The sequence below is a fragment of the Lepisosteus platostomus genome, chromosome 11 (assembly GCF_059453375.1).
Source record: "Lepisosteus platostomus isolate fLepPlt1 chromosome 11, fLepPlt1.hap1, whole genome shotgun sequence".
In the NCBI taxonomy this organism is placed as follows: Eukaryota; Metazoa; Chordata; class Actinopteri; order Semionotiformes; family Lepisosteidae; genus Lepisosteus; species Lepisosteus platostomus.
The window spans coordinates 40,392,115-40,415,805 of NC_142621.1; the positions used below are offsets into that span (position 1 = coordinate 40,392,115).

A 23,691-nucleotide genomic window follows, 5' to 3' on the forward strand; every position below is an offset into this window, starting at 1 on the left:
TATAAAGTCAGTTTTAGAAGCTATTTCTGATGAAAGACCATCTGTCAACCCTCTGTTTTTATTTTTCTTTCCAATTTCTTTTTTTCAAATCCTGATTCTTCTGTTGCACCACACTGTTTCAGCACGTTGTGCTTTGACTCATGGAAATTAGGCTGTCTTAATTAATAACAATGCTACCACCTAACTAATCTCACCACGTTGTAAAGCCTGTCCTTCCCATTAACAGGGACATGCATTATCCCCTGATCAAATTAAAGTTATTTAATTTTCCCTGGGCCTCAATGGATTACAAAAAATGGAAAAAAATACTTGAGGGGGACGTTTTGAAATTTGTTTACAGCTGGGGAAAAATATTTTAAAAGATAAAGGAGAACTTCTTGGATGTTTGAATACCTATGCAAAAGATATATCTGCAAACATACTGTACAATTTGGCTCTTTTAAAAATGACAGAATATTTCCACTAGCTAAACTTGGAGAAGTTGCTTTTGGAAAGTTCAAAACACAAGGTAAAAATGATTACTTTATGAAAACAGCTATTTTGCTTTACTAGTACCCAACATCCTTTGCTTCACACCCTCCCTTCAATCCTATCACAGCCCTTAAGGCAGCTCTTTGGCTCATTTGACCTAGTGGAGAGGTTCCATTAGCCTCATCCTTATAGCCAGGCTTCTGTTCCCTCAGCGAGTCACTGACAAATTTGTATTTAATTACCTCTCACTAAGGAAAAAAGGGTTTGTTTGAAGCTACAGTAGTAACAAAATTAATAGCTTTTGTTTTGGACATGAGGTGCCTAGCTGTTTCCCTTGCAGTTGTTCAAATCTGTTTTCATCTTTAGTTGAGCCAGTGCAATCAGGTACACCACACAGAGGCATAATGTGTGGTCTCCTGACTATTTAGCATTGAAGCGAAGGACTGGCTATAAATATGTACCATATTTGAAACAGCAGCAAAGTGCATGGCTTAGTGTACCACAGTGGTGTGCGCCTGTGGGTCAGGCTTGTTTGGAATGTCTCCTGCCAAGGTGTTTCAGATTGGGGATATGAACTGCTGGCCTGCTGTGTGGGCACAGACTGTGATTTCTCAGACTCTGATGAATGGTGGCACTGATGGGTCATTTGTCCCAGTGATGGAGTTAGTTGTTGCCCTTTGGGAGGAAGAAGAAAATAAAGAAAGTAACAGAAAAGTGTGATGGATCACTGAACAGTAACAGAATAAGTGGCTGTGGATCTGAAGTGGCCTCTTTTGGCTTTCACTGTACTGACCCACTCTAATTGGATGCATTTCAGCATGGAGGAATGTGTCATAAACATATTTAAGTCCAATTGAAAACATACCAGTGGCCAGTGCTGTATACAGTCTTGGTTGGATTGTTAGGGGGATTATAGATGAGGAGAAAGAGGAAGCTGGGATTTGTTGTTGAGATTTGAAAAACATGGCAGGGAAATAAAGTTACTAAATTCTTCTCTGCTCTTTTTAACTTGAATTCTGATGTTTCATAATCACATGTAGTGGAGTATATAAAGAAGTGCAGAGAGGTACCTGCTTTTTAACAATTTAAAATTGCTTCATTTTATTAATTTTATATAGTATATTTCACTTAGTAAATAAGTAAAAGACAAGCATTTTTGACAGTCTTAATTTTAAGGACCATGTAAAGTTTCTAAACATGTTTGAGAGAAAAATGTCCTTGAAACGTAGATTATGAGGGGAAAGGAATTCTTTTAGAAAACATGCCTGCTGAATAAAAACTGTTCCCTGCACTTAATTGCTGTGTAGTACTGTTTTCCATGCATAGGTTTATGAATCACCATTCTTTGTTATTGAAGTTCGTGTTTATTTTCTAACTCTAGTAATCACATGGATATGAGAGGTTGCTTTCTCCACATCATTAATTATATCATTATTCCCTTGACTATCCCATATTCTACTATGTACAGTAGTAAGGTCCTTTAGCTGAACCTAGCTCCTCTTAGAATCTTGTGCTGTCTCCTTCTTTTGTAAAGCAGGCTCCTGTTTAGAAGAGGAAAAGTTGTAGCATGGTGAGTGGGCTCAAAGATAGGATGAGCATGTTTATATTCAAATGAGTTCAGGTTAGAACTGGTTTTCAACCATTTTATGGGAGACAAATTGACACCTGATCTTATAATACTAGCACAAATCTAGTATTGGAAAGCACAACCCCATAGCATTGCATTCTGGACTTCACCAATCCATTTCAGTCTGAACAGCTTGTGGGTTTTAGCACATGCTTGTACTGTAGCACTCATTTCTTCTCTCAAGAGTGATCATAAGCAAATATTTCTTCAGCATGTACTGTAAATATTGGAGCAAAAATAGGTGATTTATTTAAAGAGGAAATTATCAATTGTATCATATGATTTTGTTATACAAAGATCTTTACATTTACACAGATTTTCACATTCATGTGGGTTGTTAAGGAATTTCGTGCCACATGAAAAAGATACAGTATGCCTAATGCATCATGGGGGGCCTCTTGTGGCTGATGGGAAACTCGCACCAGACCTGTGTCTGTAGACTTCTTGTTGTGGTCTTTTTAAGGCTCACATATATTTTGCTGGGATCGTTTTTTCGCGTCTACAGTGGTGGTGCAGTGACCTGCCTTTGAATATTCAGAAAAGGGCCTTTGGTCAAATGGGTCTGGATCATATTATCAGCAGATATTACAAAGCAGATCTTCTCCTTTTCTGCTTAAAATAGAAATATAACCTAGTTTGCAAAGCATGTAATGTAGTTACTCATGAAAACTGCAGCTGATTTGTGTTGGATTCTCAGTGGTTTTAATTTGTGACACTGTGGCCCTATTGCTTTTTCTGAGAGACTATTCAGTGCACTAGATAATTAACATTACTTCCCTCATTAAATTGTTAACAGGAAAGTGTTGTGAAAACTGTGTCCACAATATAATGGTGAAGTATTGGGTATGTTAAGGTAATAATGGCAGCCTATTCCTGTTAAGTAATAAATATAATTAGCACAATTTAAAATTAGAGGAACAGCATCAGGTGCTACGCCTCTGCCCAAGTTTGTGGGAGCCACCTGGTTAATGCAGTTTTAAACATCCACACTGGTTTTAAATGGCCGTTAAGTAATGAATTAGTTGATGTGTCGATGTTGATGAGATGAAAATTACAAGAGGAGTGGGACAACGACATATTTGTACCGTAATATTTTTTCATGACACTACTCAAAAGGCTGTACTTCAGAATGAATCTACTGTACCTTGCCTCCTATTTTCACAACAAATGTGTAATCTAGTCTGCCACCGCTGTGTATATTTGTGTGTAACTGCTCCTGTGAATGTGGTCAAGGCAATCTCTACTCAAAGCATCCCTTTATTGAAAGAAACAGAAGAAAAGTTATTCTGTAAAGTAGTTCTCAGCGTCCTGTGAGCACTGATAAGGGAAGGAGGAATTTCATTGCTTTCTTCTGCACGACAGGTCTGTCAAAAGCGCAGCCAGGATAGATGCGTTCAGAAGCAATTTGTTGATCAACAGATTGTTCGCATTGATGATATAGAGCCGAAACACTTGATTCTGACACGGATTGGGGGATCGGAGATGAAATAATCTGATGGAGCAGCTGACATGACAGAAGCCACATTAATAGCGGCATATGCCTAGGAAAGAAAAAAAATGCTCAGTACCAGCCAGCAAGTGGAAAGGAAAAAAATGAAACTGCCAGCAATTACTTCAATGCCAGTGGGACAGCTCCTGCTCATTTACAGCATTACAACATTAGACACATTTTATGAAGGGGTTTAGGGAGGGGGAGTAGATGTAGAAGGTGGCATTTAATTCCCCCCTGAGACCACTAATGCAAGGTATCTCTGCTTCATGATAATAATTATTAGTGTATATATATTATACACATATCTCTCTATTAACTAGGGACTTGTGAAATCTCTTTGTATGGTCAGAAAAAAAAGGATTTAGAAAATTGGTTGAGATAAGGATGTAGGGAGTAGTGTTTAAACAAAAGCCTTTCAGATATGAACACACACTCTCCTGCTCTTTAGGTCTCTTTTTTTATTCCTTAAGACAGCCCACCCCTTATTTTTTTTTCTATTTTTCCTTGGCGTGTCTTCTGTTTCAGATGGTATTTATTTGTTCTCAGTTTGTACAACCGTTGGTCGACTTCACCCCCCCCTTCTTCCTCGCTCACTACGGAGTTTTGTCTTGTGTGCAGGTTCCGTGGAGAGGACCACCGCGGCGACCGCCTGGATTATCCTACTGTGAGTATTGTCATGCTAATTTCTTCCTTGTTTTTACACAGTTTTTTTTTGTAAATCTGTTATATTTTCCCTGCTGGTGTGCGGAACAAGACATGGCACGACACAACAAAGAGCTGGAGGTTCTTGTGCGGTTGTCAGGGTTAGAGGTGTTTTGTGTAGGGTGCTCGTGTTGCCGGGGGTGGAGGAAGGGGAGAGGAAGGGAGTCCTAAACTGAGAGGCGGCATAGAAGTGTTTTGGTTTTTTGTTTTGACCAACTAGTGCAGTTGCAGCTGGTGCAAGTAGCTGAAAGTTTCGGCGTGTGTACAAGATATCCAAAAACTCTAGGATATTTCATTATTCTCTTAGGCTTTTTCTTTTCTGCTCCTTTTTACTTTAGTCTTCCCCCTTTTTCCTTTTCATGTGTTGCATGCTCTTGTTCTGTTAAAACCTTTTTAACACATGATTTCAAATTTTATATTTTCAAGTGTGGAAAGGAATGAGAGTTTGTGTTTAGCTTTATTTAACCAAGCCTGAGGAAATGTTTCTTTCATAATATGGTAACAATGAATGAAGTGCCATACGTGCATATGAGCTGTCTTTTCACAGAGTCTTAAAAGTCTTTTCTAGTCTCATCAGTGTTGTACTTCAGTGTTTTAAAGGCAGGTAAACACTGGTGGACTCTTGTGAATAAGGTATATTGTGAACTTGTTCTCTACAGTACCATGACAGCCATTAAGATTGCTTTTACAAATGTGGCTCATTGAAAATTTGGAGGGAGCATCTCCACAGATGTCTCTCTTGTTTGTATCTCGTTGATGATGTTTGTTCATACTGTAACCTCACAGTGCTCATGGCATTGATCCCTGCCAACTTGTAATCAGAAAAACACCTGTAATTATTAGCTTGTTATATAACTAAACAGCATGGGTGGGTGTAAATAATTGTATCAGAGCATCTGAATCACTTTCAAATTGGAGTTTAACTCCTGTGTCAAAAGCATGTTTAATGCCAGTCCTCATATTTTGGAAACCTTATATCAAGAACAGTTTTTTTTTCATGATAGTGGAGCTGCGTCTGATTCTTCAACACAATGGAAATTTAACGTCTGCTAATGAGCACTATATGTGTGATATAAATGTTCAGAATTACAGAAACTTAGGAAGCTGTTCTGTACAGATAATGAAGCACTTTAGAAACTCAGCGTGTATTTTCACACATAGTTATTAATTATACATGTACAACATTTATCAATTAATCTGACTATGATGTTACAATGGAATGGAATGTGCTTGTAGGATATGTGGAATGTGCTCGTGTCCTGTTTTTTCACTCTTCATTCAATTCTGATGGTAAAATAATAAGAAACTGACCATACAAAATGAACTGTATGTTTGTGAGTTTTCACCTGCAAAGTTGTTGTTTGCACACTAAAAATACACACAGGTTTGCCTGTTCTGTGAACTCTGCCACAATGTCTTGGCTGAGTGAGAGATGAAATGGGGTCCAGAAATGTCATGTGCAGAAATTGTGAAAAATTATTTTCATAGGACAATCGGAGTGCATCTACTGTATCCACTATCAACAGACTTCAAACATACTGACTGGAAAAAACACCTGATCAACCTAACTTCGATCATTTATGTGTAACTTCCCAGGAGTGAGAGGATACCCTTTAGTACAAAAACATCTACATCTGCAAACAAAATTGGACATCTATTAGAATAGGTCTATTGGGCATCAGACCTACACTACTAATCTGGTTGCAGTCATCATGCCAGTAGTGTTAACTAATACACGGCCACCCCCTCAGTATGGTAACATAATGACAGAGTATCACTGGGCTCCACAAATGCAATCAGTGGCCATTTAGTTAATCTCATTTGGTTACTAGTAGCTAATGTCAGCTTCAGAAACATGACTATGTAGCTAATTCCTGTTGTAAGTATTAGATACTGTATATTATTTTCCATTTGGATGAAGCCCCACCAGATATCAGCAAATGGTGCTGTTTTGTGATGATGTCAGTTCTTTCTCTCATTTGTTAATGGTAGGAACTGTATTTACAGGACAACCACAAAAGTTAAGGTGGGATGTACTGTACAGTAAATGAAGGACAAACATCACGCAGTGGGCCAGCTTTGTATTTGTGCACATTATCTCTGGATTTTAACTGAATGAAGCACCTTCTGTACAAGGCATGCATATCAATGTCACCTACTAATGATCTGGCTATTGCTTCACAGAGCAAATCAGTTGGTCCACGTGGCAATGTTTGTGCCAGTCTATGTAATACCACGCTGTGCTTGTGTTCAAGGTGCAGGTGAAAATATTGTGCATGTAGGAGGTGCTCCAAATTTGAATTCCCCCTGCCATCCACATCATACACAGTTTTGAACTTTTCTTGTCAGTAGCATTTGTGGAAATGTTGAAAATGGCCGTCGCTGAGAATAAAACCAGACCTAGAACTACAGTATATCCCACCAAGTACTTATTTTCAATCCAAAGTTGCCTTTGTAAGTTGGTTCTTGTGCTCATTTCAAGAGCAAAGATCTAAATGATGTCTGCATTGATGGCTTGTTGAGGAGGTTAAGGTTGTGATATAAGGATTCTGGTCTTTTTGAGTTTATTTTGTGAATGATAGTCTACTTTATCCCACAGATAATACCCCTAATCAACACACATATGCTGTATTCCTAGAATGCTGTGTTGTTTACACCTAGATCTGGAATAATTTAATAGATTTACCACCTGGTGCAGAGAGGGGGCTCAAGCAAGAGCACATGCAGATAATGAAGGTCTGAAAACTACGAGCAAATGAGCTCTGCAGTAGTGTAGTGAGCTAAAAATATTGTCGAGGTTATTAGATCAAAGACAAGCAAGGAAAACAACTAATTGCCAGTACTGATGCTGAGATATAATTATAATAGCCGAACTTATAATTATAAATAATGGATTTTTTATATTTGGAGAACAGTTTTTTCCCCATCATGCTCTCATTCATGCATTAATGATTGCAACAAAAAAATCTTCTGATTCTATTCTTCGATTTGTGTAAATTTAAAATTTCTACATTAAAGTTGAGATACATGCTTCTTTCCATTTTTTTATTTAGCCTTGATGACTTGGCTTCTCAAATTCAAGTAATGAAATGAGATTAATATTTTTAATTTTCATCATATGTTTTTTTCTTTAATTCTTTAATTGGTCAAGTGCAGAAGAATGCTTTTTCAAATGCTTTAAGAAACAACTAGACTCTGTTGGCTTTACTTAAAATATTGCATTTGAACATCGTTTGGTAGTTTTGAATAAAATGATCCAATCTATAAATGCACAAGAGTTTACCTAACTTGTACCCTATGAGTCTTTGTATCTGTCACTTTGTGCTCTGTACATGCTTCCACATTACAAAGGCATCATGCTAACAGTGAAGTGGTGATTTATTAAACCTGTGTGGTGTCACTTGTGGCTTTGGTCTATGAAGAATCGCGTTACAACAACATGTACTGTAAGATCCCTGGAGTATTAGTGCTCTGAAGTATCCTTCATGAACCCTGCTCGGGAAGTGTTTTGCTGAAATGTTTTAAAACTCAAGCTAATTCTATTCTTCTGTACATCTCGCCAGAGTTTGTACACACTATCCTGTCAATCCTCTTCACTCAGCTTGTTTGCGTTTAAAAGGGAGACCAGAATAAAGGAAGACTTTATCAGGGCTTTCCTGTTGGTCATGTAAAAACAAGAGCATGATTTTAAATTTGATACCTTCTGAGCTGATGGACTATAATTTCTTGTAGATCTCTCTTTGAAATATACATCAATAAAAACACATACTGTAGATAAGTCATAACTTTTCAATAAATACTCCAGCTTGTACATGCAGTAAATTAAATAGAGAGCTAAAAAAAAGAACAATGCATCATTACATTTTAAAAATGAAGCCACTCCAACTCCAACAATCATACTGTAGCAGTAACTGATTATATACAGTACAATAAAATCAATATGCACTATACTATGTCGTATCCCTGTTGCTGCATTTAGTTAACTTGTTTGTATTTTATTGGTATGGTAATTAAGAGCTGTGCTGAAGATTTTTTGTTTACGTCTTAATATACAGTACACTGTACATCTGTACAAAGTCTATAAAAAGCTGAATAATCAAAGCATTAGGTTTTGATCTGAAAGACACTCGAAAAAATATTCCTTTTGAGATTTTTTCTCCTTTTTATCAAGGCTAAATATTTCTTTTTAATGAATATGTGAAATGAAAAGTCTTCATCTGGGTTGACTGTTAGGACAGTAGAATTTATTGAAGAAAGGTCTTTTTTAACCAGAGGCTAGGAAAACTACAGAATCTAAAGTACCTTTTGAAATGGACCCCCTTTGTAGTTTGTATTGAAATTTGCAATGTAATAGCCTTTTGGGGTTACTTTTTGTAAGACCTAATTATTATTATGGAACAAGTAATAGGTTTATTCCATGCTGAAAAAAAGAAGAAAGAAAACACAATGTTTTGGCCGTGGGGCCTTCTTCAGGAGTACCCTTCAGGTGTACCCTTCGGCCCCACGGCCGAAACGTTGTGTTTTCTTTCTTCTTTTTTTCAGCATAGAATAAACCTATTATTTGTTCCTTTGCAGCCTACGCATGCTGATGCAGCTACCCACCTGAACTACTAATTATTATTATTATTATTATTATTATTATTATTATTATTAATAATAATAATAATAATAATATTTAAATGAAAGGTGTAAATTTAATTATATTTTCCATGTTGCATGGGTGGTTTCTTCACCACCTCTCAGGCTTGCCTTTTAAAGGACTGATCACTGATCCTTTTTACGCACATGGGACAATCTGAAAATGTCATTTGTTACAGCATAGACAAAATGACTTGGCACTACGGGGAAAATGCTCAGCATATGAAAAACTTTATTGGCACCATAAACATACAGACTGATCTGCTACACACAATAATTGTGTTTAATTTAAACAATAATAAATCTTTAAATTCTATCAAAACCTTTTGAATATAAATTTACTCTGATGGTAATTTTATAGTTTCACTGACTAGAAATTAAATATGCAAAGCCCATTTTGAAATCTCGAAGCCAGGTCTTATCTTAGCTAAGACAACATATAAAGCAAAAAAAACATGTGACTGATGTTAAGTATCAAAGTACATTTCTCTTTCTTTCTGGTCAGTGAGCATGTGAATATTTGTTGACATTCCCTTGCCTTGTTTATAGTGGATGATGGGCCGCCTGTGAGAGTGATCAATAAAGTTAGCCAAGATAAATGAGAAACATTCTACCAATTATAGATGATTAGGTTACCTTCTACCAATCAAGGCTATGAAATCCCTGGTGTTTGTGAGGCTACATCTGCAGCATGAAAGTTGGACATGGAGATCTGAAAGGAATAACAATATACCAAGTGGGTGCAAGCAGTTACAGTAATAGCAATATAAATAGCAAACTGTTAACCTAGCAGAAGACAGTACGTAATAAGTGTAGATAACTATAATTAGATGTGTAAAGGAGAAGAATCAGTAAATGCCAGTAGCTGAATAAAATCTATATTAAAGCTATATTCAAGCAATAAAATCTCAAATTCCCCTTGGGGAATTAGCTGGGATCATAGGAAAATACATATAGATAGACAGAGCATCCTTTTCCACTACTGTTACTAAATCTGTGGAAATATTCATTAATCAATTTAACATTTTGTGTTAATATTTTGCTTGTGTTACACTAATCAGGTGTCTAGATGTATTTGTAAGATTTTTTTCTTTTACTGGGCTTTACTAGACAGAGTTGCTTGTCTCGTTTGCTTTCAATGAAAGTTATTTTTGAAGCTACTTTGGTTTTTTCCAGGGTTAGGAAACATCTTAAACTGCTCAGTACTACAGAGTATTTTATTTCATTTTTGGAGGTTGTACTGTGAACAGGTGGTAGGATTCAACGAGACGATTTTGTTGTTTTCAAACATATTCCACCATACACATAGTGTATTAAGTTACTTTCGATTGATCTGGAACATGAAAGTCGTGCATCCGGTATGCAGTTTTTTTCCCCAACAGTGTTTTCATTTTGCTTTTCCTAATTTCCACAGTTTATCACTGACATAGAGTAAGAGTGCTGGCAATAAATACTTGAAAACATCTATTTATCAGGATGCCCTGTTTAATGAATGCAATATTTCTTGGATAATTAAGACAGACCCCTCACTTCAACATGCCTGGCTAGTGTTAAAGGTAAGTTATAATGTATGCAGAGGGATGGTTCTCCTTGCCTGATCTGCGGATCGTGTTCTCTCTCCAACTCCCTGCCTCATTAGTGAAGAAGCCGCACCTGGACTAGGGCCATGCCCTGATAGTGAGTGATGCTCTCTCCTGAGCCAGGCCTCTATCATGAGAGAACTATAGTTGTGCTGGTCTTAAAAGGCCCCAGCCCTCAGTGGTTTTGACTTTATACTTTCTAACTATTCTTTTTTTTTTTTGCCTTTTGTCGCAAGGAGAGCTGCATTCATGACCTCACTTGAAATTCACATAGTCAGTGGCTCTTCTCCTTTGAATCAGCTGTGCTACTGAGGGGAACGCAAAGTTGCAGTGCAGAGCAATTGACATTTCTGTCAGGTCTTTAATGTGAGCATTCCAAAGCACTCCACAGGGCATCCATAAGGTTAGTGAACCTATTCAGAGTATTCCAGCAAACAAATCACAGTTATGGTGCCGACACAACTATTAGTGACACCATAAATTATTTAGCGCAGGTTGAGGGGGCAATAAAAGTTGAAGGTGCTTTTTTGGAGGCCCTCTGGCTACTCATACATTTAGCTTAAATCAGTGACTTGTGAGAACTTGTTGTAACAAACATTTTTGAGGACTTAAAGAGGTATGCAGCCATTTTCAGACCAGTGTTTGTTAAAAACAACATCACTACAAATGGTGACATCTTTCTGTTATGAATGGACTTCCATTGTAATACACTGTGGCACTTTGAAGACTGCTGATGAAATTATAGATTTAGGTGGAGAGCACTGCTGATTTTGTCAAATTCTTCATATTAGCATATACTGTACTGTCTGTTGCCACATACAGTATTTATTGTTATTCTAATTACTGAATCAGACCAAATAAAATGATAGAATGACATTTCATGGCAAAATAATCAAACCTCTGGCTAGACTGCATATATATTTTTAATAATAGTAATTGCTCACACTTATATAACTCTTTTATAGACACTACACTCAAAGCGCTTCACTAGTAATGGGGAGTCCACCAATGTGCAGCACCCACCTGGATGATTCAACTGCAGTTATAGTGCGCCAGTACATTCATAGATTAGGATTATTAGGTGGCCATGATTGGTAAAGGCCAATGGGAAATTTGGCCAGTACGCTAATATTTTTTTATATGCTATTTAGAAGGCTTTTGGGAACTCATCAAACTGGCCTATTCGAGTCTGAAGTGAAAACTTCTTTAGATCTACATGAAATCCACACATAACACCTCTTTTTGAGGTTTTATCACTGTTGGTTCTCAGAGCCTGTGGAAAAGAGATTTAAAAAGTAAATAGAAAACAGTACATGCTGTTATGCAGAACTGTTATACATTACATCACAAGCATAATCAGGAGCTAAAATATATCTAACCTAATGACCTTTTCTCATTAGTTCTCATGTGTGGTATCAAAAATGTACTCAACGCTTCCATTAGTGCTTCCTACTCTTAGAACAACTTTGACTCTTATTAATACAGGAGTTTAGAGAGAAGAAGAAACAGTCTTTAATTCACCATTTTCAGAATTTTCAAAAACGTAATCACAGCCACTCAAGGTAAACTATACACGAGAGACCAAAATTAAGTTTAATTATAGCTAAACCTTCATATTTTCCAATCCAATCAAATTGATTCATTGTGAGGTGCATATACAGTACAGTACATGAACCTAAAATACTGTTTTGTAAAATGCACGCAGTAGAAATTTTGCACAGTATTGTATGGCTAGAAAAGCACATAAAAAGTACAGAATAATGTGTCGTATACTGTATATAGATTGCTCAAGTTTGATCAGATTTTTGTTTCTCCAGTACTGTAGAATGATATCCCAATCCAGATCAAATTCAGCAGTCACTTTTAAAACTCACTTTTGTTTGTCTATTTTTGTACAGCACTTTGCTATGATGTACCATGAAAAGCATTGTTTTCATAATCAGCGTTCAGTTCTGGTAACTAGGTAATAAAAAATAGATATTTCCAAGACTATTCAAAGAAATGCACTAAACTTGCTTCCCAGAAAAAAAAATGTATTTTTTCTTGACTTGTGTTATGTTGGACACTGATCATCTGGCTCCTTTAAATTTCAGGTGTGACCAGCTGCTTGTTTTTTGCTTGAAATCTTTGGAAGTTTGAGTTGGTTTAGAGACATTTTATTCTTATACAGGTAGGTTGTTAATATCACTTCAGTTCTCTGAATCCAACAAGATATACTGAGTTTAAGGACTTACACTTCTGGAGGTTTTGCATCATTGTTTTTGTTTTTAATTCCTTGGGGTAAATGCAGCGCGGTGCAGCGGAGCACTTTTAGCAACGGACTGCTCCAGCTACCGTGTTCAAGGGAACGTTTCCGCAGGTCTTTCCTCCCGGCAGCTGTCAAGGTGTATAACGCTGCCCTAGGCTAGGACTGTTAGCCCTTCATTTGCTCGTCTATGGACAGCATGTTTGCTCCATTGTACTTTTTCGACAATCAGTCTGTATAAACCTATGCACATTTTGCACATATTTTATTGTTTTTACAGTGATTATGATCATCACATTTTGCACACACCTATGTATTTATTTTTTGTTTATTTATTTTTATTTATTTTGTTGTCTTTTGTTTTATAACTATTCTGATGTCTGTTTTTGCTTGTCTTGGGCTGGACTGCTGTAACACATCAATTTCCCTATGGGATTATTAAAGTATTATCTACTGTATCTATCTAAATGGGTTAGATATCTTTTCTAAAGGAATTATATTCTGTTTGTTTTCTACCCTTTGGTCTGGAGAAAAAAAGCAATGAATGAATGAATCACGTGACATACAGTACAAGTAATGTTTAAGATTGTGGTCCGGACAAAAAAAAAGGTTTGAAACTAGAGTTCTCATCACAGGGTTGTGAGGGGCAACAATACTTTAAGAAAAATTGCCTGCCTGGAAGATTTGATAGAATCAGGATTACAGTCTGTATTAAAACACTGTAAAATTAAGCTACAGCTTTTTATTTTCAATAGAGTACCAAACTGACTCAGACAGCAGGTTTTGGCAAGAGTCCCAAAGTGCCTTTCCCCCACTGAAATCAAAATCTGATATCATCAAAAAGCATTTACCTTCATAGCTGTTAACATATTCCAATCCTGGCTAGTTAAGAATTCATATTTAGCCATGAATGCTTTAGATTCTATATTTGAGTATATAAGCTTTGTTGTCATGATCCCATACAGCCTTTTGGTCAAATGGTTCCCAGGTTACAACAGTTATGTTGAGTGTACTGTAAACTCAGTGCTAACGGTATAGCAGTATAGACATAATAACATGAAATGTAAACAATATTTATCAAAATTCTCATTTATTAAGTTGATTTATTTTCATACAGTATATTGACTTCAATAGAGCTGATTGTATTTGTGCACTGTACAATTTCTCAGTGACTGTCTTCACAACAGCATACAGTATGCAGTATGTCAGGTTATAATGATTATGGCAATAATAATCACATCTCTGGACCGCAATACTGACTAGATATAAATAACATTTTTTTCCTTGAGATATGAGTGAATTTCATGTAGCAGAATCAATTTCCACTGTCACTGTTAGCGCTGGTATTGCTAGCTATGATATGATCTCAGTTACACATCTTAAGAGGTCAGAGCAGACAGCGCTACAAGGTCAAAGAGTCTTGAGTGACAGTCTTTGGATTGGCTGTGGGAAACAATTGCTCCCCTTTGGGGAAAAAAAAAGCAAACATTAACCCTTTGTTCACTGATGTGTCTGCTGACAAATTCACTCTTTTGTTCAGAGCTATAGATTTAAATGCTTATTATCTGTTCTTTGTTGATCCCTGTGATTGACAGCTTTTCATGGACTTCCTGTCAGAACAACTACAGTGTGGGGGTGCTGTTCTTCACGGAGCCAACCATTTATCAGTTACAGGGAGGAGAGAGATGTTTTCTCTGTCCGATTAGCTTAACTGACTGCAATTGCCTTACAAATGGGCTGCAGATTGTAACGGCACTGAAAGGGCTTGTTGTTCTGTATTTGCAGAGGAAGGTATAAAATGACACTGTTTTTGGCTGACACTTGATCCTTGAGCACAGAGCATATGGCCTGTAGGAGAGTTTGGAGAGCAGTCTGCTTTTTGTCCATGCAGATTAGTACATGACTTGGCTCGCAGGTATCTGCTACATGAAGGCAGTCCAGCCACCAGCATGAATATTCAGCAGATGCTCCTGTCTCATTGACCCTTTTTGTTTGTAGAGCCAGCCAAAGCAGAGCTGGAAGGTCCAACCCCATTGTGAAACCTGATCAAAGAGTATCCTTTAGATGGGAGACACCTCACGAGGTGTGCTTATGACAGATCCCTTATCCCATGCGTTTGTGTGTTTCTGCATACAAACAAGACTGAATGCCTCAGAGATTTATCAATTATGCATTAATGTAATAGACTGTGCAAGGTTGTCATATTTCTCTAAGAAATAACACATTAAAATGACATTATGAAACACAGACTTAGCTTTAGAAATGAAAATGTACTGTATATCAAAGTGTGGCCTATCATTTATACACTAAAAGGCACAGTATATTTAAGCCCAGATTTATAATTTACACATTTGAGAGACAGAATCATGCAAGTCCTTGATTTATTTTTTAAACTGAAGATCTATAGAGCACTAGGGTGATGGCTGAACACTTGGAGGCCGGTGTAAATTTCAATCTCCTTGCCGGCAGGGGTTGTTAGCGTGGGCCGAAACTGGAATCAGGCTCTGGGCTTGTTAATTCCTGGACTACAGCAGAGCAAGGTAAAATTGATCTATTGCTTGTTTCTCTCTGAAGTTAGGGCTAATTGCCCTTTTTGTGGGTGGGTGACTTATAACATTCAATCGTGCCTTAAAGCCAACTGCTGAGAACCATCAGAAACACATACAGAGCCAACCACAGATCATAACTAGAAGGACATAAAAGCTTGTGAGGGCCGAGACATGGCATTGTCATGTCACTGTGTGCAACATACTGTAGCATGCCACATTTAAAGCCATTGTTTTTGGAATTATCATTAGTGTTGGGGTCTATTCCAGTGTTTTTATTCCACTTCCCTCTTGACAACAAGCCCTATTTCCAAATCTGTGACTATAAAAAAGGAAGTGGGCTTGGGAATTTATTTGAGAAGAGGAGCTGGAATTGAAAAAAACCAAACTTCATTAAACATTCTTAAGTGTTACATAACATTATTGTGAATAAAGCTCATTATTGTGAACACAGCTAATTTTCTGGATTAACAGGTATTCATTTTTTAATACATAAAATAATACAGATGAGACACATGATGTGTATTCAAAACATTTGACAAGAAATATGCATTCCAGAGAAAATGAAATAGAAGTTCTGAGTTTCTAGTACGTAAAAGACAGCAGGTAATGGACATCTAAGCTAACTTCATGGCTCTATGCTGTTAAGTTTTCAATTTGAACATGTCATACTTCCTTGACAATTATTGCCATAACTTGTTAATTATAATTATAAAGTTTATGTACTTTTATCATGGGCAATTGTAACACTCTGATTACTGTTTCTGTGGTTCACTTCAAATCAAAAAGAGGATATTTAGGGAGGACAGGTTGTGCAAGCCCAGAGTGCAATATAGCCAGAACACTGGCATTAACACCCTTCTGATTATGAACAATGTAGTGGTATTTTTAAAGTCAAGTAAACATTAAGTCTTGGAGCATTTTCCAGTTTGGGACTTTTAAAAACAGCAGCAAAGCTCCAGGCACTGACCAGGGCAAACCTTCTTAGCTTCTGATAAGCTCAGGCTACAAGATGATATTATTATTATTATTATTATTATTATTATTATTATTATTATTATTATTATTATTATTATTATTATTTAATCAGGGCATTTGGCTGATAGTAAAATATTGCACACAAAGGGATTTTATTTTTCTAGTTTTTCTATTGTTTGATTGAAATAAAAAAGTGTATCAGCAATTTAATCCAGGAATATGTTGTCACTAAATAAGTGAATCTGTAATATTGGTTTTATTTAGAAGATCAAAAAAAGAAAAGCGAGGAATATTGGAGGGATGGTCATAGTGAAACAAGTTTTACTAGAAAGGGCCTTCATTCTCCAGATGTGCTTTTTGAGGCAAAGCCATAACAGCTTCACTAATGGACAGCCTCTACAGAGAAGAGCACCTTGTAACCCCCAACCCTGTTTCAAAAAATCAATTTAATTCAATTTAATTCAGTCACAGGATTCTTGAATTTGAAACAGCTTCCAAGGTCCTTTAACCCTGAGGAGCCAGAGACCTCCCCAAATTAGGCTTCTCCCTCTAAACCATTGCTTACCATTAATCACATAAAAACTGCTTTTGAAATAAAAATTGGGAGTCGAATATTTGAATATCTCAGCATTAAAATGCATAAAGAAGGAGCATGTCTGCAGGGGAAGCTTTGAAATTTCCTCTGCTTCAACACTTTTAACTCTGTGCGGCTCTCCACTCTTCACCCCTGCAGGCGCAGAGCTCCAAGAGGTGCAGAAGAGAGAAGCACTCCTGCAAACTTTCATTGTGCCAGATATTAAATGTGAAATTGCTTTTTTTTTCCTTCAAATTTTACCCTTGAAACAGAGGCAACTGTAAAATGTTACATCTTATTATTACTTGTTATAGTCGTTCCCTAATATGTCTCCTCTGCTTAGAAGTGCGGGGTTTTGTAAGTAGTAGCTAGACGCTGGAGGCTCTTCCTGCGCAAAACCCTTTTTATTCTCTCCACACGCAAGCTGCTTTTCTTGCCTTCGCCCTGTGCTAGGGATTTTGAGTAAGGTCTTGCTTTGAATCTTGGGTCTTTCGGCTTGTGTATAGGGCAGTTGGTTGCAATCTTTTTTAAAGATGCTACAAGACAGTGTAAGATGGTTGAAAAACTGTTTGATATTTCCATGCAGGATTGCAGGATTATCACAGCTGATCAAAAATTCAAAGTTTTTTTTCTGGGACTTGAAACCAACAGGTACTATACGATTTTTTTTAAATGTATTTGTTTAAAGAAATAATGTGTTCAATTGAGTATAAACAGTAAAAACATCAATCCAAGGCACTTTGAAATTAAATACAGAAATATAAGAATTAACTAAAGAATGTGTGACAGGAAACTAAAATGGCAATAGTACTAGCGGTGACCTCAGTTGTTTTTTACACTAAATATCATTCAGATTTCCTTTAAGTGAATACTAGAGCACTAGCAGACCTTAGAGTGGTCTGCCAACCATCATATTGATCACGACGTTGAAACTATGGAACACAAATACTGTATAGTATGTGGTATTCTTGAGTGTGTTTTTGTTTCAGATCAGAAACTGCTATGAGTCACTTGACAGGAATAGTAAATGCCTTTTTTATTTTGATCAAGCATTTTGTGTCCGAAGGAAAATCTTGTTAGGAGTGCAGAACAATTGTTATCATAGCTATAATTGTCTTGCACCAGTTTAAAAACTGAGAGTGTAACATTGCAGGTGGCATATGCAATTTAGGCAGATAATTCAAAGACATTATTTTCCTAAGGTTATTTTTCTGTTTATTTTTAGCAGTGCTTAAAAGAACTATTCAGTAACAAGTATGACATTCTTAAACAATATCTTGGGTAAAAAGAAAACTTCACAATAAAAAGGGCAACGTACAAATTAGAAACATTGCTAAGGCCTTTGAAGTTTTTTGAGCGCTGCATTTTGTTCTTAACTAGAACGGGTTCTGGCAACAAAAATCCTTTGATAGAATATACCTGGGCCTCCACAGTCAGAAAGCACACAGTGTTTTGACGGGGAGATCTTACAAATTGGACAGAAACATTTCTTCTTGAGAAGTTTTACTTTTTTTTTCTTTTTTATGTTGCTTGAAGCTCTGATGTATGTACACTGATAGTGGGTGTCAAGAGCAGTCAGCAGAGCGAAAAATACAGTCAGGAGTTTCTGTGTGCAACATTGGAATAGCAGACCATAAAGAAATCTAGCAGAATTGTATGCTCTGATGTTAAAGGAAATCTCTTGGTTGATAAATATATACGTGTCTACCTGCATGGGTGAAACTTGTGTTTTGAGACACGTACAGTACTCAGCAACAGCATTCTTGGAGAACATGACATAAATTGGCTTACTATGATCAACTTTAGCTTTACAAGTGGAATTTCATTTTCTGGGATATATCAATCTCCCCTTCTCTACCCAAATGATATATTAAGTAGTGTAAAAACATTTAAAAACAGAGCAAATCTACAAGTTTAATAGTTCACAAATAAACCTTATGTGGTTAGTTAATGGAGGTATAATAAGATACACTGTGTGCTTTTGGTATTCTGATGTTCCTCCAGGCAGCATATATTTAAAAATTATATGTAACTTTCATGTTAGGCTGTCTGAACTGAACCTTCTTGTGGAAATTGACATCTTTCAGAATACAGTAATCCCTTCTTGTGAGCAGAAACAAAGAAATGACAGTGGAACTCTTTTAGACAACCATTAATATCTCCACACACTTGTCTGTTTTGTTGTTGTCATTGCATGGAAGCTAGATGTTTAGGTTTTTTTTTAGACCTGACAGTTTTTTTCTCTTACAGCTGTCAGTGATTTGTAAAATAGCTTAATCTCAGGTCTTTCACTGTAAGTAGGTTTTACTGTGCATTGCGAAAAAAAGAAGTTCACCTCAATTATGTGAATTATAGGAAAAACTTTAAATGAGGTACTTATGTAACAAAGAATGCATAACACCTCCTGAAGCGTTCTTGCAACCCCCGCCCCTCATCTAGCTTATCTTTGTGTAAACTTTTTTTTAGCTGTTCTTTAATGTCAATACTGACAAACACAGCTAGTTTGTCTATGGCTTTTGATGAGTGGACTAAAATTTCCTGGTTTGCACATAATTAAAGAAATGTTAATATTTAAACATTATTTCTTGCATGCATTTACAAAATAATACTACAGTACTAATCTAATTTTACTGACAGACATTATATGAGTATATCATACAGTTGAAATCTGTAGCTGTAGTTAAAAAGCTTAATAGATTTTTTGGGGTATTAATGCCATTACTAAAAGTCTGTCAAAGATTTTAAGTTCTTTCATGACTAACAACACATGTTGTATTGAAAGGATTATATGGACGTAACTATGGTATTTGTGACATCTCTTACATTATTTTTAGTTCTCGATTCAAATCCTTGGGACCAGCCATCACATGAGATTTTCGATTCATCCTTTTCCATTAGTCTGAGTTCTGTGCCGTTTTACATTTTAAATTCACATGTCATTGTTTATTTTAAAGTTGAAACATAAGTGTCTTACAGAGAATGTAAAGTGGTGTAGATCTGAAAATAATGAATTACTTCTAGATGGATCAAAAACCTGGACCGCTGGAATTGAGATAGTCTGGAAACAATTGATGAATTGATAAGAGACCCTCAGGAATTTGCCTTTCCTCTAAACCAGTAGAAATCACTTGACACTTTTGCTTTAAACATGCACACCATCAAATTTAAAGTCAGAAGAAGTTTTTGATTGTCTTTTCTCACAGCAGGTATGCTGTCTAGAGGGATCTTTTTCATGCAGCATCCATCATTGGAATGATGTTTTAAAACTCCTGAAGGCATTGTTAGAAAGAAAAAAAAATCAAACCTGTTCTGCTTCATTGTGAGAATTGGCTTGCTCCCTGGTGAGATGTGCTACATTTGCTCTGTATAGAAAAGCAACAATATTAAATACTTTTAAAAGTTTTTTTTACCCTAAGTGGTCCTCATTTGGGTGATTGTAGTGAGGCTAGGCATGTAATGTTTCCTGTCAGCCAGTGCGGGATTATATGGAGTTCTTTAACAGAAACACACCAGGGCAGGAACACAAGATCTGCATTCTTGATCGGGTGGTTCGCAGCAAATCTAATGAAAACCAGCTTACACCCAAGATGCACTTTTAGCCTGTGTGGCATGAAAGTCACAGTCACTTAAACTCCTGATAAACCTGCCTGGAAGTCTGTGAATCTCTTATTGGTCTTGTCAATCATATTCTGGTCCACGGAAGACAGTCATCTTCCACCACAAGGAACACCAAAGGATTCCCTAGGGATCTTACTATCCCTTGAGCCTACAAAAACCTAATATGGGAGCCTAACATACAAGGAGGAGCAACAACAGTTACTGTACATGCACTGCATAGTACAGTACATACTGTACAGTATAAACATACAGATACATACTGTAACACAAATAACACATAACATACTGTACCAACCAGGATATATGCCCCAAAATTCAGGATTCTGTGATATTTCCGATATTCTGGTCTTAACAGAAAACTGCCATAGATAGATTTTCGAAATTAAAAACAAATAATAAATCCTAAGAAGTTCTTTGAAGGAGACTTTGCTGTGGGTCAACTTCTCTGTCTTTTCTAAATTTTCTTTATTTAAAATGTGTTTTGCTTTACTGCAGGATGTCTTCCCTTAAAGGGTTACAAGCACTTGTAAGCATATCCTTCACTATCAATAAAAACATTTTTGGTTGTCCTCATTAATATATAGAAAGATAGCCCAGAGAAGAGATATTAGAGAAGGGGATAGTTCTAAGGAGGTTTTAATCTTTTTTTGCACAGAGGGAAGAAAAAAAAATGTAATTAGAAAGCTATAAGAAAGAGCTTCAGAGAAACTGCACAATGGATTACCAGCAAGGAGTGCTGGGCTTAGATCTATTTTTAATGGTTGTCATGGAGATGTGAAATTTGTTTACAGCATGTTTACCACTGGTGTTTACCAGTACATCATATTAAAGCTTTAAAGGGATAACCTACCAGTGGGCAAAGCACAGGCAGAGAACCTCCACAGTTAAAGTGACAAAAGGATGACATTTGCATCCCCTCATACTCCACATAGTTTAAATAATATTAATAATAATAATAACAATAATAATAATAATAAACTTGATTTTATATAGCGCCTTAAAGGTGGCTTCTCAAAGTGCTTAATCTCTTAGTTTAGAGATCGTAGTGCTGTTCACAGAAAAGTATTGATTGGTTTTCTTGAAAGTACAGTAAACTGATGGAAGGTGCTCCTGAAAGGCTTTACTGTACATTTCACAATTTCAAGTGCTTCAGAAGTTTAATAACATGCAGAAAGTAGATTATCTGGACAGGGTCACAAAAAACCAGAGCCTATTCTGGAACTGAGGGCCAAAGGGAGAAGGGAACGCACATCAGCATACTGTAACTGCTCTCTGCCTGGGTGGCACAACAAGGTCAGAGAGAAAGGGAAAATTAAGAATAAATTAAGAATAAAATCATATATAGCCAGCATGTTTTTAGAAGATGGGAAGAAACCAGAGCTCTAAGTGAAAGAAACATATAAACAGTGAAAGTAGGTAGCAGTGTCAGCATGCGTAGGCTGCAAAGGAACAAGTAAAGGTTTATTCCATGCTGAAAAGAGAAGAAAGAAAACATGTTTCGGCTGTGGAGCCTTTTTCGGGTGTAAGGGAATGTTATGTGTGTGGGTATATTTACATAAAGGCTTATTCTTTTATGTTAAACTAGACTGTTGTATTACAACAGGTTATTTTATCATTGTAGGACATCTGCAAGTCACCAGGGTGAAGGATGAGTCTCAGAGTTGAGTTCCGAAACATCCAAACTACACTCAAACATATGATTCAAGCCAAAACAAAACCTAGAACCCTGATCTATGGGGCAGAAGCAACAACTCTCACTGTAACATTAGTCCAGATAAGAATGGATGCTCACATTTTCCTGTTAACAGCCTTAGCTGTAGGCTTACTGTACAGTATGTGTAATTTGTAAACACTGGACATTCTCTATTAGATAAGGCTATACAGTATATTAGAGCTCAGCTCAGCTGAGTGAGTTACCCTTTTTTTTAATTTGCATTTTTTTCATCTGCTTTTATGAGACCCATTATCACTCGAGGAGTGCAATGGATACTGAAGCCAGGGCTTGCTCATGTTTAATGTGTTGAAGCAGGACACCCAAGCTCAGTCTTTCCAGCTTGGTAGGCTACCCCTAAATTGAATAATATCATGGCTCTTCATTACACAGCAGCACACCACATACCAATCTCAACCCAATCTATACCATATCACAACCTTACTACAGTTTCTCCTCTTTGCAAATAAGTTAAAGGAAGTTTTGCAATTCACACAGAACACACAAAGCTGCCATCTTGCTGCACAGCTGCACTGAATTCTTCAGAGACTCAGTCTGATGTGGGATGAAGTGTCCTTTATCACAGAACTGTTTGTTTTTCAGGCCTTCCCTGCATTTTCCTTCCACATCCTTTATCGAACCTGATAATGAGGCAGGGAAAATGGAGAAAGAGGGAAAGGTATATCAGGAGTCTTCAAAAGCAAGTTTCTGCTTCCCCATCTTGTTTATCACAGGCAGACAAGGGGAGAGCAGTATCAATGCCCACTATCACCGCCTCCTACCTCCATCTCACACGGACCCCCTTCCATGTGCAGTCCTCTCCATCTCCCTCTGCACACCGCCTCCGCTCTTTGCAGATTCTCTCTGCCTTGAACTTCTGAGTTCTTCAGAACTTCCTTCCATGCCTCTTTTACCTGCTGCGTCTGAGACAGCGGTGAGGGAATTCAAATTACCCCACTTCACATGCAGGTCTGAAACCACTCCGGTTGACAATAAGCACAAACACATATCAGGGAGCAGAAAAGTGAAAACAAAGTTCTTTTTAATACCGTGAAAGCAGGGGAAAAAAAACAGCCAATGAAAGTTTATAACCTGGTTGTCATACTACTTTTGCGGAGCCTTGAACTGTGTCGAGGCTTGTTTATATTTATGTTATGTTGTTGATTCATGTTGCCTGGTGAACAAAAATATGTGTGTATATACTTTCATATTTCAGGTGGTTGAGACAAGGTATTTGTAACACTGGGCCCAAGAAAAATGAACTGAATTGATTTCTAGCATTTTTGCTCTTAAGTAGAGGCTGGTGATGTGAGTTACATACCCTAGGAAGTTTACATTAGAGTTTAGAAGATGACATGGAGCTAATCCTTTGCAGTTCTCCTCTCTTACAAAACTCCAAGAGCTGCTTTTCTGAGTAGAAAATTCTGTTGTAATGAAAATGGTTTGTCATTGTACATAGCTTTAAAACTTTTGATTATGAAAAGTTGTATTATAATTACAGCCTAGTGT

At 36.9% G+C, this 23,691-nt stretch overlaps 1 protein-coding gene across 10 annotated transcripts in view; it reads left to right on the forward strand.

Moving 5' to 3' along the window:
• The window catches only part of LOC148652662 (RNA binding protein fox-1 homolog 3), a 514,276-nt gene that overhangs the window by 151,485 nt on the left and 339,100 nt on the right, over positions 1-23,691 (forward strand). For 8 of the 10 annotated variants that reach the window (XM_088599663.1, XM_088599667.1, XM_088599670.1 and 5 more), the window contains one exon: positions 4,209-4,254. The gene's annotated coding sequence lies outside the window, so the exon portion shown is untranslated. Of the gene's footprint in view, positions 1-3,759; positions 3,844-4,101; positions 4,255-23,691 lie in introns of those variants that run through there. The other 2 variants (XM_088599661.1, XM_088599660.1) reach the window with 2 other exon arrangements.